General features: G+C 31.2%; 1 long non-coding RNA gene across 1 annotated transcript; it reads left to right on the forward strand.

Annotated features, from left to right (window-relative positions):
• The first annotated feature begins 1,580 nt into the window (after positions 1-1,580).
• Positions 1,581-5,544, forward strand: LOC145558210 (uncharacterized). Its single transcript, XR_014092397.1, has 4 exons — positions 1,581-1,665; positions 1,747-1,838; positions 2,683-2,728; positions 5,138-5,544. It is a non-coding gene; the product is annotated as an uncharacterized LOC145558210 (long non-coding RNA).
• Positions 5,545-6,265: the final 721 nt, after the last annotated feature.

A 6,265-nucleotide genomic window follows, 5' to 3' on the forward strand; every position in this document is an offset into this window, starting at 1 on the left:
AGTCTGAGTTATTTGAAAATGCTGTAAAGTTGAGATCAATAAAAGTGAACCGACTAAAGTTACTTGAAATTCGTTGAACCATTTTTTTTTTCCTATTTTTAATAATTGTAAAATAAAATCTTTTGTATACATCTGATGTACAGTTTTATTACTTTACATTGAGAAAGTTTTTAATGAATTTAGGGTAATTTTAAGACTTTTTTGGGTAACTTTATCAATATAGTATAAATAACTTCTATTTATATCGGAGTAACTTATATATACTGGGTAACTTTCATTCATTACAAGGTAATAACTTTTAATCCATTTTAAAGTAATTTTATAGTGGAGGTATAATATTTTATTTTGCATCCGTTTTTTTAAGCTGATATTTTGATTTGTAGTCCGTGAATTGCATGCATTATCTCAAATATATGTCCAATGATCCAATATCTAATACTTGTACTCCCTCGATCCAAAATAACACAGACACTGTTAAACTTTGCTCTACACAAATCGATACACTAGTTTGACTTTATTTTTACATGAGTAAATACTAATGAAAATTATAAAATAACTTAATTTACCAAACTTTATATCAATACCTATCTAACAAAATATTTTATGATAATATACATTATTATTATGTTACTATGACAAGTGAAAAAAAGTTCTAACATGCCAGTTATATTAGGAGAGAGGGAGTATAATAGAGTAAAATTTTAATAGTTGAAAAGTAATTTTGCTAATCAAATGTGGATGTGATTTACATGAGATTTAGTGGTTGAAAAGCCTTTTTAACGTGGGTTCTTTTGTTTGTTGATTAGTGGGTGATTGATTAAATAAATCATACATAATAATTTATCAATCAGTACACACTTTTTTTACCAGCTTTTAATTTTTTTTAATGGTTCTATGAATTTATGATCACATAGTACTCCTATAAATTAAGAAAAGGGAAAAGTATTGTGTTGAACGGACTCACGTGAGTCCAATCATACAAAAAAAAAAAAAATTAATTGTTAGAAATTTTATAATAATGGTCAGATATTAGATAATAAGTATAAGAAATTAGATAATAAGGATCAGAATAAGGAGGAGAGAGAAAATGTGAAAAAAATGGTGATGAATGAAAGATTGTAAAAATGGAGGAAAGAGAAAATGGAGTTAGTGTGTTTGAAGGTTATAAACTGGACTCACGTGAGTCCGGTCTCACACAAAACCTTTTGTAAGAAAAGGGTCATATGATGTATTCATGTTTGAAGTTTTGAACATAAAAACCGACTAAGAAAACAAAGATAAGATAAAGATGCATATTTTAATTTCTTGATGAGTGTAATAGATTGATATTTCTAAGACAACAAAACACATAAAACACGTTTTTTGAGGTCGTTGGTTGGGTGGTAACTAATGACAAATTATCCTTAAACCTTATAAAAATGCAAAAGTTTTAACTGTAGCTTATGAATAGTACCCGCTGGTGCTATTACAGAGATGTCCTTGAATTCATTGAATTGTCGATTTTGCCCTTTATTGTTTTGTTTCTTTGGTGGCCTGGCTGTCGCCAGCTGTCTTCTCTATCTTAACTCTTAAGGCTTCTTCCTTCTTCTCATCTCACTATCTTTCTCTCTCCTTCTCCTCTCGGCGCTCCCACTCTCTATCTCCTCCATTGGAGCAGTTTCTGAGGTACAAAACAAAAGAATTTATGATTTATTTTTTGTTTATTTCTTTTGTTCATCTATTCGATTAGATTTTTCCTCTTATAAGAATGGAGGCGGCAACAGCAACAGCGAAACCAATAATCAATGTCGCTGCCATTTGCGGCTCCTTTCCATACAACATAGACCTCCTCCGAGCAGGTACTTTCTCTCTCCCCTTCCTCCTCCACAATCAAATTTTAAGACCCAAACTTTGTTCAGAATCAATACAAACAATGGAAATCAATTACATGGGTATTTCGTCATTGCCGATAATTATGTTAGAATTCAAAGTATATAATTATAACAATTAATAGATTATCATATTAATGTTAAATTAAATGTTTAAAATTATGAAGCATTTGTGATGAACCATATATCAATATATAGCTAGAACTGTCGATAATACCAGTAACAAATAATTTAACATACAATCCCAAGTATTGTGTGTATAAAATTAAACAATCTTTTTATTTTAATTGTTTTGGTATGAAAAACTTTAATTCAGGTTTGGGACCCTCATTCCAAAACTCTTATTACCAAACTGCAGATTAATATGTTCCTGTTGTTTTCGAATGTTTTTGGTTGAATCTTTGTGGGTGTATTTGTGCGAAATCGTTTCGTTTTTAATAGGAGTTTATTTGATCGATTTGTTTTCGATTTTTTGGGTTTATTTATTCTATTGTTTTTCGATATTTTAAGGGTTTATTTGTTCTATTTATTTTCATTTTTTGGGTTGAATTTTAGTGCTTCTTCGATTGTGTGGTGGTTTTTTTTTGGGTTGAATTTGATTGATTTATGTTTTTTGGGTTGATTTTTTATATTGTTAGTAGCATTATTGTCTGATTTGTAACAGAGTTGTTGATCTCCAGGTACAATTCTATCTCCCCTTTCTCTTTCTTGTTCAAATTGGTTCAATTTTCATCTAACCTTTAATATGAATGTCTTCTTTTTTTTTTTTTTTCTCATCCTCCAGTTTCTCTGTTTTTTTTTCTTTCTAAAATAGGCGGAAGGAGTAAGACGGAGCAAGGTTTGGTGGATTCGAGTTTGAGGTGACGAAACTCAGACATTATTGCATGGTCGATTTGTTTTTAATTTCTAGAATGTAATGATTTATTTATGATCTGTGCTGTGATTTGTGTGTTATTGTTGATGTTTGTTTGTGTTTTGTGGAATTGATGGAATTTTAATTTGATTGATTGAGAAACAAGCTCAGTTGATGTTAGGCTACTTTTTTTTTGTCAAATATGAAGTGGTACATTTGAACGATTGTACCATTATTGTTAAATTCGGTTTGAAATTTATTTATTTTTTGTTCTTTTGTATGAGTGATGTATGAGTAATTGTTTGATGAAGATTGGGTGGGCTTCATTTTTTCTTCCTTTAAGGTTGTGTTCATTTCCCTTTTTTTCGTTGTATTTCTTGTACCTTGATTATGAGCGGTGCTTTAATTTCTATATATGCAGAAATGAAGGGTGAAAAATTATTTTAGAATTATGGGGTGGTTTTGATTCAATCTATAACCCTTATAAAAATGCAAGACGAAACTAATGTAGTTTATGTGGTGGTTCATTTGTGGGCTTTACTGCAGTTTTCGATTGAATTTGATATCAAATGGCTCTTACATAGCAACTTGCTACTAAGGTATCTCTTCATTGTTCATTCTCATGGTTTCCTCTATTTAGTTCGTCTGTACATTGGGAACTTTTCAATTCAATCTGATGAAATTTCAGGCTTTTCCATATTTTAGTTCCGTTCATAAATTTAGGGGTTTTCTCGATTCAATTATGGTCATTTTAAAATTGGAGCTTTTCCGAATTAATTTAATTAGTTCAAATATTTGGGGTGGTTTAAGCATTCAAAAGCTATTTCTTATGTTAGGATATCTGTAATGATTTTCTTATCTGTGTTGTGATTTGTGTGTTGTTGTTGATGTTTGTTTTTGTTTTGTGGAATTGATGGAATTTTAATTTGATTGATTGAGATCTGGAATGGTTCTACTAAAGGGCTACTTTTCAACCTCCGAACAGGTGCCACTATTTTTTTAGCTTCCTTTGTTTTTGTTGTCACATTAGATGAGATGAAACACTCCATATTTTGAAATTTGGAAATTCTGTTTTTCATTGGAAGGTAAATATATCATGCCACCTAATGCTGCTAACCTGATCATTTATAAGAATTTAAAATCATGTTTATGTGACAAGCCTAATGGTGGCCAATAAGATCAGAACCGTTTAAATGATCAGTAGAGTAGTATTGTACCATTGGCTTTAATAAAATCGTCACTATTCCTTAGGTTAAAATTTTACTCTTCCTTGTCATCAAAAAATAATAAATTGTTACTCTTCTAATTTAAAATGAGGTCAATTTACTTCTTTTTGTTGTGTTACAAACACAACTTAATATTCCTTTCTTATGGAGGAGGAGAGGAACTTTTGATGCAGAATTTGCTCCGCATCATTTTTAAACTTAACTTAATACAAGAAATTAAATATATTAACATGGGTAAATCCTGTATCGTGTAGGCAAACATTTTAAAGAAATGTCGTGACCATGGAATGGGCCCTGTAGGTTTCTATGAGCCTTGTTTTCGTGAGGGAGGGAAGTTGCATTTGAGCATGATGTGTTTTGGTCAGTTTTGGGATCCTGATGCCAGCAAATATGTAAAAAATCGGCCAATTGATCAAGCAAAACCACCGTCACTTCCACATGAATTTCTAATGTTAGTTGAAAGAGCCATCAATGACTCTCACTCTCTTATAGCTAAACAGTCTGAGGCAAATAATGTAGAAGACATTCTTCTCCCAGTTGTAAATTATTATACATAAACTGGACAGCTCGGTTTACATCAGGCTCGTAATTCGAAAGTTTTATCTGATTTTTCTTGTATTGAAATTACATGGCTTAGCTTTCAGTGTGACAACTAACACTTTCATGTTGAAGAAACATCTGGACAACTCTTCTATAATACCTATTAGAAATTGTCTTACTGTTGCTATGACCTTTTTTGTTTGCTTGCTTGTTCGTTTGCTGTCAAATGGGATCTTGTTAATTCTTAGAAACAAGTAAATGATCTCCAAAATTGAAGTTAATGGGCATTGTATCACACAATAAAGAACATCTTTTGAAGTTTGGTAAAAAAAAAAAACTCTAGCTTCTTTACTCATAGTCTCTAATAAGTAATGACCACCTAATCTCCCAAAACGTAGAATAAAATTAGAAAACTGGTGTTTGCTGACTTGCTTTATGCTCTATAGCCTCTATACTACAGGGCTAAAGTGTCTGTCAGCTTAATAAGTTAAGGAACTAACACCTTAATAGGTTAAGAGTAAGTTGCCTATCTGGAAATTAACTTGGCTGTTTTGTTCTACAATTATACGATTCTATAGTCTATAATGTCAAGCAAAGTGAAGCTCTAGGACCTCATTGCCTTGATTGATACATTCATCTGCTTGTTTCAGGACAAGGATTAGAGTCGGGAGAGTCTTGGGAAAGGAATACCTATTGTGTCTTTCTCCATTGATGACTCTGCAGAATTTTTATATGGTGATCAGGCAGATGCTGAAAAGGCTGATAAGATTAAATTAGAATCTGGAGATGTTCTAATATTCGAAGGTAAATCAAGACGTATTTTTCATGGTGTCTCTGCAATTTTTTTGTGAAGTTTGAAGTGTTTTTAGTGGACTGGTAAGTGAATTAGTGAGAGTTTTGAGTGGTTATTTACATATGGATGGAGAAGTCAATAATTTTTGGTAATGCTTAAGTTAGGGTTTATTTTGCACTGTTGTTGTTATATTCGGTTTCAAATTTTCTTAATGTTGTGTTCTTATGTTGAATCTACTTGTAAAAATGGCCAGGGAAGTTTATATTTGGTTTTTTTTTTATATACTTCAGAGCTTTCTCTTACCCCCCACTAAAGCAAAATAACTTTCCTCTCCATTGAAGTAACTTGAAAGGTAATTTGTTGATTTTCCGATCCGACGTCCAAGTATAGTTCTTTTTTCTTTCTCTCTCTTGTTCTAATTGGTTCAATGTTCATCTCTTTGTTTAGATTTTTCCTTTTATTTGAATGTTAGACTGATTAAATTTTTGTTCATTTCTGGGTTTTTATGCAGTTGGATTTTCTGGGTTTTTATTTATTTATTTAATATTGATTCTGAATTTAATTCAGCTTTACTAGGTGTTTTTGTGTTTAAAGCTTGATGCTAATATCATTGGAGGAACTTAGTTATAGAAAGGCATGCCTTTTTATTGGCAGAAGTGAATAAGTTAGTTTTTTGTAATTAGTTTGATAGAAGTAGAATATCATATTGCTAAAAGTTTTCTATTTGATTTGGTATAGGATCTTCACTAATTAAAAGGAGATTATGCCAGTTTTCCCGTCAATGTGATCTTCATGGATTAAAATTGACATACCAATGAAACTCAACATTCTATATTTTTTCACACAATTAACATGGTTGGCTGACTTGGGAGGTTTAAAAAATATCTCTAATTAATGGATTATGTATAGTATCTGCCTGAGATTGCTGTGCTATTATTATTGTATGGACGAGGTCATGGTGAAAGTAAGATAAAGCTCTAAAATG

Source organism: Chenopodium album, chromosome 9, assembly GCF_948465745.1.
Source record: "Chenopodium album chromosome 9, dcCheAlbu1.1, whole genome shotgun sequence".
Lineage (NCBI taxonomy): Eukaryota > Viridiplantae > Streptophyta > Magnoliopsida > Caryophyllales > Amaranthaceae > Chenopodium > Chenopodium album.